This window comes from Pyrus communis, chromosome 2 (genome assembly GCF_041283825.1).
Source record: "Pyrus communis isolate YQ-2024b chromosome 2, ASM4128382v1, whole genome shotgun sequence".
Classification (NCBI taxonomy): domain Eukaryota; kingdom Viridiplantae; phylum Streptophyta; class Magnoliopsida; order Rosales; family Rosaceae; genus Pyrus; species Pyrus communis.
In genome coordinates this window covers 12043854-12056264 of record NC_142566.1, presented here as the reverse complement: position 1 = coordinate 12056264, position 12411 = coordinate 12043854, and the positions used below count along the sequence as shown (strand labels likewise).

Sequence of the window (12411 nt, the reverse complement as noted above, 5' to 3'; positions counted from 1 at the left end):
TTTCATCAAATTCGTTTTTACAATCTGTTTTTTATTACAATCTGTTTTCTTTGTTTTAATTTAGTCAAAACTAAATCCCCCTTTACTTTAGTGTTTCAATTTAGTTAGAAAGTGTCTTAGTTTGTGTTTCTAAGTGTTTTGATTCAAGTTATAACCCAAATTCGTCCAAATTAGTGTAGGTGTTCAAAACTGCCCAGATTGTGTTTTTAAGGCAGTTTTGAGTGTTTTGTTGTTGTTTTGAGTCTTTTGGTTTGTTTTAGTGTTTTAGTGTTTAGTTTTGCATTCTTTGAGTCTAGTTTAGTGTTTTAATCTTTGTTTTACGTTTTTGAGTCAGTTTTCAAGTGATTTAGCAATCCCTCCTAATCCCCGGTTTAGAACGATCCCTACTTATACATATACTACAATTGTCAAAAGAGGGTTTTGATAGGAGCATATTCATGCGACTTAATTAGCTTGTTCTCGTGCATTGATGTTGTGTTTCCTTAGTTATTTTAGTGTTTAAAGTCACTTTTGTGCATTTTCAGATTATAAAGCCAAAGTGTGCAAGAAGATGCAAATTGGAGTCTTTTGGAGCAAAAGAGGAATGAATGAGTTGAAGACTTGAAGAACGATGGATTCCTACTTCAACAAGGATTCCTACTTGAAGTAGGAAAGTTAACCCTAGGTTTCCCATTTTGGTAACCTTTCCTAATCTTGAAAATCCTTATTTTCCAGCCACTTTGAAGGCCTTGTATGCACTCTAGGACACAAAACAAAGGCCCTAGCCCACTTTCACACCTTTCCGTGGCCTTTTCCCTTCTCCCCTTCCCTTGCCGTGCAAGGGGGGGCAATTTGGTCCTAGGTTATGCACTTAAAACACATGCTCTTGCCTAAACTAAACCCTAGCCGCACCTTGCAGCCACTTCCCTTTTAATTTCTGATTTAATTTCCTAATTCTAGAAGCCTTTGATTTAATTTTAATTAACCAAAATAAGCTAGGGTTTTGTTTTCTGAAACCATATATATTTTAAACCCTAGCCGCACCCTATATTCTCTATTATTCATTCTTTCATATTTCAGTACATTCTCTCCCTAAGCCGCAGCCACCATCACCCAAAAACCCCTTCAATCCGCAGCCTTTTCCATCCATTCCAGCCACTTTCACAACCCTTGCCGCAACCCTTCACGTCCCTAAAACCATCTACCACCCCTTATGCTATACAGAAAACACCTTGCCGCAACACCCTAGCCTCCATTCTTCATCCTTCATCCACTTCATACACCTCCATACATAACCTGCCACACCCTACCACCATAATCAGCCATTATTCATCCTTCTAAACAAGAACACACCATTCACAACCCCCAAAACCACCACCCACACCAAGTGCCACAGCAAGGAAGAAGGAGGAAAGCCCTTAGACGTGCACGCCATTCGATTTGGAGTTGCTGGACGTTCTAAGTGTAATCTTTCTTGTGTTTTCAATGTTTAATTTCCAGAATTTTTGCTTTGCGAGTATGAGGAACTAATCCCCTTTTTGGCTAGGGGGAATTTCGAAACCATGGCTATATTTGCATTATGATTTGATTACTTTCAGTTGTGATTTCATGAATGGTGAATTCAATTTACTTATCTGTTTGAATTCAAACTTGTTTATGTATATGAATTGAGGGTGCACACTTAATTTGCATGCATAAATCTGATGCTAGGGTATAAGGAAACTTCACCTAATCGTTGGGAACTTATATCCATGAGTAGTTAAGGTTGTTAGTCACAATCATGTTAAGTAAATTCTTGGCATAAGTATCATGCGCTTTCATAGTTACGAATGCCTCGTCAACACTTATGATTTTCCATTGAACCTAATGATCTTTGATTGTTTTTCTACTATGCGCTTTCATATAGAGAACTTTTGGGGAATAATTTGATTGCAATGCGCTAATTCCATTCAATTCAATGACCTAAAGGAAATCTGAGAGTTAATTTAAGCGTACCTAATTAACTTGGGGTGTTGAGGTTCATAATTCATTGAATAAGCAACTGGAGATTATTTTGTATGCAAGTATGCCATGGGTGGAGAAAAACCTCCTAGCTAGCTCACTATCCACTTAATTCCACCAATTTCGTCCAAATCTGCATAGTTTAATTTCTTGTTTTGTTTGTTTGATTTTCGTCCAAAACCAAATCCCCAATTGTCTTAGAGTGTCTAATTGGTTCAAATATGTTTTAGATTGTGTTTTTAAGAGTTTTGAGTCAAGTTAGAACCAATTTTCGTCCAAATTTGTTAGAACCAATTTTCGTCCAAATTTGTGTTTAGGCTCAAAACTGCCCAGTTTGTGTTTTTAGGCAGTTTTGAGCGTTTCTAGCTTATTTTGAGTCTTGTGAACTTGTTTTGAGTTTTTTTTAGTTAAGTTAAGTGTTGAAAGGATAGTTTTATTTATTTGAGTCAGTTAAAAGTGTTTAGCAATCCCTCCTAATCCCCGGTGTAAGAACGATCCCTACTTATTTATATGCTACAATTGTCAAAAGAGGGTTAATTTGTGTGTTAAGTTAATTTTCACATCAGGTTTTAATTTGTGTGCTTATATATTTCGCATCAAACGTAAGTCAATTTCCAGTTATCAATTCAATAAGTTATGAACCTCGACACTCCAAGTTAATTAGGTCCGCTTAAATTAACCTTCAGATTTCCCTAGAATCATTGAATTGGATGAATATGCATCGCAAACAAATTATTCCTAACAAGTTCTCTATATGAACAGGATGATAAAGACACAAGTTAGAATCATTACGTTCTTTGGAAATCATAAGCATCGACAGGGCATTTGTAACTATGAAAAGCATGATACTCCTGCCAGGAATCTACTTAACATGATCGTGACTAGCGACCTTCACTACTTGCGAATATAAATTCAAAACAATTAGGTGAAACAAACTTATACCCTAGCACTAGATTCAAGCATGCAAATTAAGCGTGCACTCTCAATCAACATACAAGAATAAGTTCTAAATCAAACGGTTAAGCAAATTGTATTCACGACTTATGTAACGATAACTGGAAGTAATCAACTTATTTCACATATATAATCATGGTTTCGAATACACCCGTAGCCAAAACGAATTTAGCCAATCATACTCAAAGCAAAACAAAGATTACATGAATTAGACATTGAAATATATGATAGAATACACCTAAAATTGTTCAACAACTTAGAATGAAGAGCCAAACAATTGAGTGAATCTGTCTCCTTTCCCTTGCTTGCGGCAGATTGGGTGGTGGTGGTTTCTGGGCTGTTTTGATGATGTAGAATGGATTTTGGGGTGTTTAGAGACACGGCAAGGGGTGTAGGTTGAGTGTGGATGAGTGTTTGATGGTTGGAAGGTGGTGGAGAACTCGGCAAAGAGGGTGGAAGAAGGTGGAGCGGATGGTTGTATTTCTGAGCTGTTTGATGATGTTTTGGGATGAATGGATGTGTGTGGGGGTGAATGGACGAATTTCTGTGGTGAATGATAGTCTAGGGTTCGGCCAAGGGCTGATTATATGTGTTTTGGGAAGTTAATAACATACCTAATTGAGTTATGATTCAGATTTCCTAGTCTAAATAGAAAAGGTAAGTGAATAAAGTCCAAATAAACTCAGAAAAAGGGGATGCACGAATTTAAACAAGTAAGGAATGTCCTTGCCTTGCAAGGAATCAGAAATTAAATCCCTTGCACAGCAAGGAAAGGGAATTTAAGGTAAGAAACTGATAGGAGCATATTTAGGCGACTTAGCTAGCTTATTCTTGTGCATTTGTGCTATTATTTCCTAGTTAATGTCGTATTATAACTCATTTTCGTGTGTTTGTAGGTCCAAAGGGTTAAAGTACCAAGAAAGTGCATTTTGATGCATTTTGGAGCAGTTTTGGGCACTATGTGGATAACTTGCATATGGGCCAACATGGATGGACGAATTTGGGGTTCAAGAGGCTAGAAATATGATAAGAAGATGAAGAAATTAAACTCAAGACAAGGTGGATAAGGAATCAGCTCAAAGGAGGAAACATTATCCAAAACCTTATCTAACCTTATCCAACCTTATCCTATCTTATCCTAACCTAATCCTGTTCAACCTTAATCCTAGCTGCAAGTGGACCTAAAAAGCCTAATTTCTAGAAGCCTTATTGATAGGAGCATATTCATGCAACTTAATTAGCTTGTTCTTGTGCATTTATGTTGTGTTTCCTTAGTTATTTTAGTGTTTAAAGTCACTTTTGTGTATTTTCAGATCATAAGGCCAAAGTGTGCAAGAAGATGCAAATTGGAGTCTTTTGGAGCAAAAGAGGAATGAATGAGTTGAAGACTTGAAGAAACGATGAATTCCTACTCCAACGATGAATTCCTACTCTAACGAGGATTCCTACTTCAACGAGGATTCCTACTTGAAGTAGGAAAGTTAACCCTAGGTTTTCCGTTTTGGTAACCTTTCCTAATCTGAAACGTCCGTATTTTCTAGCCACTTTGAAGGCCTTGTATGCACTTTAGGACACAAAACAAAGGCCCTAGCCTACTTTCCAACCTTTGCCGTGGCCTTTCCCCTTCTCCCCTTCCCTTGCCGTGCAAGGGGGGGCATTTTTGTCCCGTTTTATGCACCTAAACCCTAACCCTTTTCTTGGCCGCACCTTTCCCTTTTATTTCTGAACTTAAACCTATTTCCCTTTCAAATAAAACCCTAGCCGCACCTATTAACCAATTTCCCTTTTAATTTCTGATTTAATTCCCTAATTCTGGCAGCCTTTGTTTTAATTTTAGTTAATAAAAACAAGCTAGGGTTTTATTTTCTGAAACCCTATATAAACTAAACCCTTTGCCGCACCCTAGCTGACCTTTCATTCATTCTATTATTTCATTCAGCCACCATCACCCTAATTTTCTCCCTTTGCCGCAGCCACCATCCCCCTTCTCCCTTCAATCCGTAGCTTCTCCAGCCATTACCCTTCTTTGCCGCAGCCACTCCACCCTTCTAGCCACCATTCCCAACCTCCATACACCTTCCCACCTCCTTGCCGCACCACCATATCCCCATAAATCCATTCCGAACCCAGAAAATCATCCAAACTCACCCTAAAACCCTCTCTGGCGCTTGAAACGTGCAGAAATTCGAAGTGGATTCGTTGGGCGTTCTAGGTGTAATCAATCTTTTGTTCCTTATGTTTAATTTCAATTTTATTTCTCTTTCTGTGAACATGAGAGGCTAAATCCCTAGTTAGCTAGGGGGTGATTCAAAACCATGTTTATGCTTGCAATATAAATTGATTACCTTTGGTTGGAATTTCATGAGTTGTGGATTCAATTCGTTTAACTGCTTGATTGATAACTTATTTGTGTATGTTTATTGAGAGTGCACGCTTAGTTTTCATGCATGAATATGACGCTAGAATATAAGTGAGTTTCACCTAATAGTTACAAACTTATATTCACAAGTAGTGGAGGTCGCTTATAAACGATCGCGTTAAATGAATTCTTGGCACTAGTTTCATGCTCATCATAGTAACGAATGCCTCGTCAACACTTACAGTTTTCATGTTGCTTAATGATCTTTGATTGTATCTTTATTGTGCTTTTCACGTAAAGGACTTTTGGAGAATGTTTTGAATTGTGTATGCGCTATCCCATCCAATTCATTAACTTAAGGAGAACTTGAAGGTTAATTTAAGCGAACCTAATTAACCCGGGGTGTTAAGTTTCATAATTCATCGAAAGACCAACTGAAAATCATCTTGTATGCAAGTGTGACATGTGTGGAGAGGAACCTTCTAGCTAGCATTCCATCCATATTTTCATCAAATTCATCTTTACAATCTGTTTTAATTACAATCTGTGCATTTTATTTAATTTCGTCAAAAACTAAATCCCCCTTTAGTTTAGTGTCCAATTTAGTTAGAAAGTGTCTTAGTTTGTGTTTCTAAGTGTTTTGATTCAATTTATCACCCAATTTCGTCCAAATTAGTGTAAGTGCTCAAAACTGCCCAGATTGTGTTTTTAAGGCAGTTTTGAGTGTTTTGGTGCTGTTTTGAGTCTTTTGGTTTGTTTTAGTGTTTTAAGTGTTTAGTTTTGCATTCTTTGAGTCTATGTTAGTGTTTTAACCTTTGTTTTATGTTTTTGAGTCAGTTTTCAAGTGATTTAGCAATCCCTCCTAATCCCCGGTTTAGAACGATCCCTACTTATACATATACTACAATTGTCAAAAGAGGGTTTTAATTTGTGTGCTTATATATTTCGCATCAAATTTTTGGCGCCGTTGCCGGGGATTAGCAACTTTGCTAATCCCTTGGATTGTAATTTTCTGTTTATTTTAGTTTGTTTAAGTTTCTGACCTTGTTTTGTTTTTCTTGTTAGTTACTAGTGTATGACTCGGAGTTCTCAATCGATTCGTGAGCATATCTTGGACTTTGACAGCGATTTTGAGAGGACTTTGAGACGAAAGAGAAAGCAACACGAATCAAATCCACAAAACCCGGAACCTGACCTTGAAGAACAAGTGCTAGAAGAGGAAGAGGAGGCCACGACAAGTATTTTTGAAGAACCACAAGGCATGGCCATGGACAACCAGACACTCAAGGAGCTTTCTGCTTCAGGATTGGATAATGCCGCACCTTTGTGTATCCAATATCCCCCACCTGCCCAAGGTAAGACCGAAGAGTTCGAGTTGAAGTCAAGCTTGTTCCACCACATTCCAAAATACCATGGGTTGTCCATGGAGGATCCGAACAAGCATCTGAAAGAATTTGAGGTGGTGTGTTCAAGCATGACTCTCGTCAACGTCGATGGAAGTATATTGAAGATGAAGGCTTTTCCATTCTCTTTAATGGACAAAGCCAAAGATTGGTTGTATGAATTTGCTCCCGGAACCGTCACATCATGGGAGAGTATGAAGAGGGCATTTCTGGAGAAGTTTTTCCCAACTTCTCGAATCATCCTTTTATGTAAAAGGATAAGTGGAATTCAGCAAGAAGAAGGTGAGTTTTTTCCTACGTATTATGAACGTTTTAAATCCCTTGTTGCTTCTTGTCCACAGCATCAGATGAAGGAGGAGTTACTTCTACAATACTTTTACGAGGGGCTCATACCAATTGAACGTCAAATGCTCGATGCCTCAGCGGGTGGAGCATTGGTGGACAAGACACCCATGGCTGCCAAGGTCGTAATTGCTAACCGAGCGTTGAATGCTCAACAATACGAAGGAGTAGGCCAAAGAGGCCCCCCACGGCAGCAAGTTCATGAGGTAAGTTCCACACCCGACATTCATTCACAATTGGCTAATCTTACTTCCATTGTGTCTCAGATGGCCGAAGGAATGAGGGTGCAAGGACCAATTGTATGCGGAGTGTGTTCTATCCAAGGACATGCTTCTGAGAAGTGCCCACAACTAATCGAAAATGGTGGATGGGAAAGCGCAAATGCAATTGGATTTCAAGGCCAAAACCAACCAAGGAACGATCCATATTCTAACAACTATAATCCAGGTTGGAGAGACCACCCAAACTTCAAGTGGAGGGAGCCCCAACAACCACCACAACAAGGAGGCTTTAGACAACAACCCCCGGGGTTCTTCACTAAGCCATACGCACCCACACATGCTCCACAACAATCTGCCCCAAATGCTTCAGGTATGTCCCTAGACAATGATACACTTCTTATGTTACTAACTAATTTGTCTCAGGGGCAAGAAAATCAAGCCAAAGCAATGCAAAATCATGAAAAAAGGGTGGATCAATTGGAGAAACAAATTGGGCAGATTGCAGAGTTTGTAGGGCAATTCCGAGACCAAGGCAAGCTCCCAAGCTCAACCATTCCAAACCCAAAGGGAGGGTTCGAAACGGCCAATGCAATCATCTTGAGAAGTGGAAAAGAAGTTGGGGCAGGTCCTAAACCATCCAAGACAGGTCCTAATGACGAAGGGAAGCTGCAACATGAAGAGGAGGATGCAAGCAAGTCCACGGAAAGGGTACAAATACCCTTGCCGCAACTACCTAGGCACCCTAATGCATCCAACTCATCCAATTCGGCCACCAAGGGTAAGTTGGGTTCAAATTCGATTAAGTTTAACCCCGTTCCACCCAATGTTCCTTTTCCTCAGAGATTTTTGCAAACAAACAAGGAGGAGCAGGAGAAAGACATTCTTGAGATGTTTAGGAAAGTCCAAGTAAACATTCCTTTACTTGAAGCCATTTAGCAAGTGCCCAGGTATGCAAAGTTTTTAAAAGAGTTATGCACAACTAGGAAAAGAATTTCAAACAAAGAAGTTGTGAAAGTAAGTGAAAATGTATCCGCGGTTTTGCAACGGAAGTTACCTCCAAAATGTAAGGATCCAGGGAGCTTTACTATCCCATGCGTAATTGGAAACACTAGATTTGAACAATGCATGTTAGATTTAGGTGCTTCTATTAATGTCATGCCATATTCCATTTATGCATCTATGAACCTTGGTGAGTTAAAACAAGATGGCGTTATAATTCAATTGGCCGATCGTTCTAATGTTTATCCCAAGCGAGTCCTTGAGGATGTTTTAGTGCAGGTCAATCATCTCATCTTTCCTGCAGATTTTTATGTCTTAGAAATGGAGGATTCGAGCCATGCTCCATCATTGCCAATCTTGCTAGGCCGTCCGTTCATGAAAACAGCCCAAACAAAGATTGATGTGGCCAAATGAGCACTAGCAATGGAGTTTGGTGGTGATGTAATTAAATTCAATGTTTATGACTCTATTAAGAATCCTAACGATAGTCATTCTTGTTTTGTCATAGATGTGCATAAGGACATAGGGCTGAAAGGATCCACATTTATCACGAAGGATGTATCAAGAACCACCACTGGAGAAGAACTTGGAGTGATTGCCCTACAACCACCCAATATGGCCGAAAGTAGCCATGGTGACATTGTTGATAGGGCTGCCGATTTTGAGCCTTCACTACAATATGTTTGTAAGTCGCCAAGCCGAATTTCAATTCCCATTTCAAATAATAGGTTGTTACCTTTTGTGGTGCAGGTGACCAACCGATTTAAAGGTGGTGGGAGCATTTACATGGACTTTCGGAACCAAAACACCACCATCAGGGAGGATCACTATCCCCTCCCATTCATTGAGCCATATTATGAAAGTGTTGAAGAGCATGTTGTGGAGGAGATCCCATTGCATGCCGTGGGCTCCAATGGGGCATAAGCATACCATCGTCCGGCTGCAAGACGTTAAAGCAAGCGCTTCGTGGGAGGCAACCCATGCAATCACCAAGGAGAGAATGGCATTTACACTCCATAACCAGATTTGCGTCCCTAACCTCTTCTCCTTGTTATTTACATTCTGCCATGCTTAGTGTGTTTAGTTGCTGTTTGTGTGTTTGCTTTTGTTTGGTGTGATCTTAGGCTTAAAACATTGAGGACAATGTTTGATTTAAGTGTTGGGGGGGGGGTAACTAAGTGTGTTGATGCAAATTCGTGGGATTTTATCACCCATAACTTCCAATGTTGTTCCTTGCTGTTTTTAAGTGTTTTTAAGCTATTTTAGAGTGTTTTAGTGTGTGTTGACTTAAAAATCCGAAAATCCCATAAAAATTTGAAAATTTGTTTTGAAAAACCCAAAAAGAGTTGTTTTTGTGTGTTTGTTTGTGTCGTAGGGTACCTTCCAACACAATGATGAGGATTTGGGTTTTAATTGCATGATGGTTAAAGAAAGTTACAAACATGGATGGACGTTTGATATACTCTTTGGTTTATGCTTGGTTGTAGTTATAGTTTACGAATTCACATGTAATCACAAAGGAAAATTAGTTTTTGTAACATGCTTGAAGGAATGAACTCAAACTAACGCTACATCACTGTGAGACTTGAGCCTAAACGTTTATTTGGAGAGTAATAATTTGTGCATCATTGTTTTCTAAAGTCGTTGCATGATCTCATTATTCTTTGCTTGGTTACTACTTAGAAGGCGTTTCATCACTTAGTTCCAAATGCTAGAACTCATGCCCATTTCATTCAAAGCATGTTATTGATTTGCATAACACATATTCAAGATGAAGTTGTGTAGTGACCACCACCAAAGCCAAATAGCCGTGTGCCCTTAACTCATTTTGTGTTTAAGTTTAACCCCATTCCGTGTTAGCCCATATTCTTTGTTAACCCATATTATCCTCACCTAGCCTAGATTAGGACCACCCATACCCTTGTTCTTGAAGCATAGTAAGCATGACTAAAAAATGAATTCCTTTTGATTAAGGTGTTGCAGAAACTAAGTGTGGGGGAAGGATTATTGATGTGAGTTGTTGTGCCATAGGCACGGGAAAAAAAGAAAGAAAGAAGAAGTTGTGAAAAAAAAAAGTGAAAAAGAGTTGAAAAGAAGTGAAAAGAGTTCCAAAGTATTGTTTGTTGAAGTAAGGGTCCAAAACAATGAATTAGGCCCTAAGAGTTGCTTGAATCTTCCCGATATGTCTAAAAGTTGAATTCAGCATTCTAAGTGAATTCTAAGTCTTAATTTCATTACTTTGCTTGCTATTGCTTAAAGAACTTTTGTTTATCCCTATCTTTCCTTGTTAACCAATACCCCAAGCCCCGTTACAACCCTTGACTTCTATCTTGAGTGTTGTGCATTTCAATTGTGGAGTTTGAATTTGGTATGAGCATATGGTGTCACTGGTTCTCGCATCTAAGTAGTAGCATTCCATTCATGAGATCATATCTAAACATGTTCAATTACTCCAGAAATTGCGTTCTTTGTTATAACATATGTGAGTACTAGTCTTTCATGTTTACATCAATCTTCTCACATATAACTATTGTAGGGTGTGTAGTCAGAGAATCTGAGTGAAAATTGAGTGCATAACTAGTGAGGAATTGAGGGAATTCTCTAAGGCATGTTACTACATTCAAAATGTGTTTTAATTGATTAAATGCGAACTAGTGAATGGTGACTATGATTAAGTATGTGCTCGAGGGGAAGGAAGACTAAAAGGTATGTGAGTAATGATCTTTGACATGTCATGTTTCATTGGAAATCCCTGACGCAAACGTTGGAAGGTTTAGTTTTTGTTTTGTTTGTTTTGTTTCGTCTTGTTTTCTTTAGTTGTTTTGTTTTGCTCGAGGACTAGCAAAAGTTAAGTGTGGGGGAATTTGATAGGAGCATATTCATGCGACTTAATTAGCTTGTTCTCATGCATTTATGTTGTGTTTCCATAGTTATTTTAGTGTTTAAAGTCAGTTTTGTGTATTTTCAGATTATAAGGCCAAAGTGTGCAAGAAGATGCAAATTGGAGTCTTTTGGAGCAAAAGAGGAATGAATGAGTTGAAGACTTGAAGAAACGATGAATTCCTACTCCAACGATGAATTCCTACTCCAACGAGGATTCCTACTTCAACGAGGATTCCTACTTGAAGTAGGAAAGTTAACCCTAGGTTTCCCGTTTTGGTAACCTATCCTAATCTGAAACGTCCGTATTTTCTAGCCACTTTGAAGGCCTTGTATGCACTTTAGGACACAAAACAAAGGCCCTAGCCCACTTTCCAACCTTTGCCGTGGCCTTTCCCCTTCTCCCCTTCCCTTGCCGTGCAAGGGGGGCATTTTTGTCCCATTTTATGCACCTAAACCCTAACCCTTTTCTTGGCCGCACCTTTCCCTTTTATTTCTGAACTCAAAAACATAAAACTAAACTTAAAAACACTTAAATAAACTCAAAAGACTCTTAACTAAACTTATATGACTCAAAACAACACAAAACATTCAAAAAGACTCAAACTAGACTCTAGGACTCAATTTGGACGAAAATAGAATTGGTTTTGACTCAAAATACTCAAAAACACACAATAGCTCAGATTCTAACCTAATTGACACTTAAAACAAAGGGGGGTTTTGGTTTTGACGAATTTGAATTAAAACAAAACAGAAACTAAACTTAGACAAAGTTATGAACGAATTTGGGTATATGGATGGGTGATTAGCTAGGTAGAGGGTCCTTCTCCACACATGACACACTTGCATACAAATTGATTTCCAGTTGCTTTTTCGATAAACCATGAACCTCAACACCCCAGATTAACCGTGACATCACTAATTAACCCTCAGATTTTCCTTTAGTTATTGGATTGGATGACATCATACGACAACCCAAAGCATTCTTCAAAAGTTCCCTACATGACATCATAATAGAGATACAATCAAAGGTCATTATGTTCTATGAAAATCATAAGTATTGACAAAGCACTTGTAACTATGACATCATGATACTCATGCTAGGAATTTACTTCACATGATTGTGAAAACAACCTTAACTACTTGTGAATATAAGTTTGTAACGATTATGTGAAACTCCCTTATATTCTAGCCCCAAATTCATGCATGCAAACTAAGTGTGCACCCTTAATCAACAAACAAGAATAAGTTATCCGTCAAACGGTTAAGTAAA

General features: G+C 38.6%; 1 long non-coding RNA gene across 1 annotated transcript in view; it reads left to right on the top strand.

Moving 5' to 3' along the window:
* LOC148698572 (uncharacterized) overlaps positions 1–12411 on the top strand; it is a 140272-nt gene that overhangs the window by 77977 nt on the left and 49884 nt on the right. The window contains exon 2 of the long non-coding RNA XR_015951926.1: positions 8243–8629. This is a non-coding gene — a long non-coding RNA (uncharacterized LOC148698572). The remainder of the gene's footprint in view (positions 1–8242; positions 8630–12411) is intronic.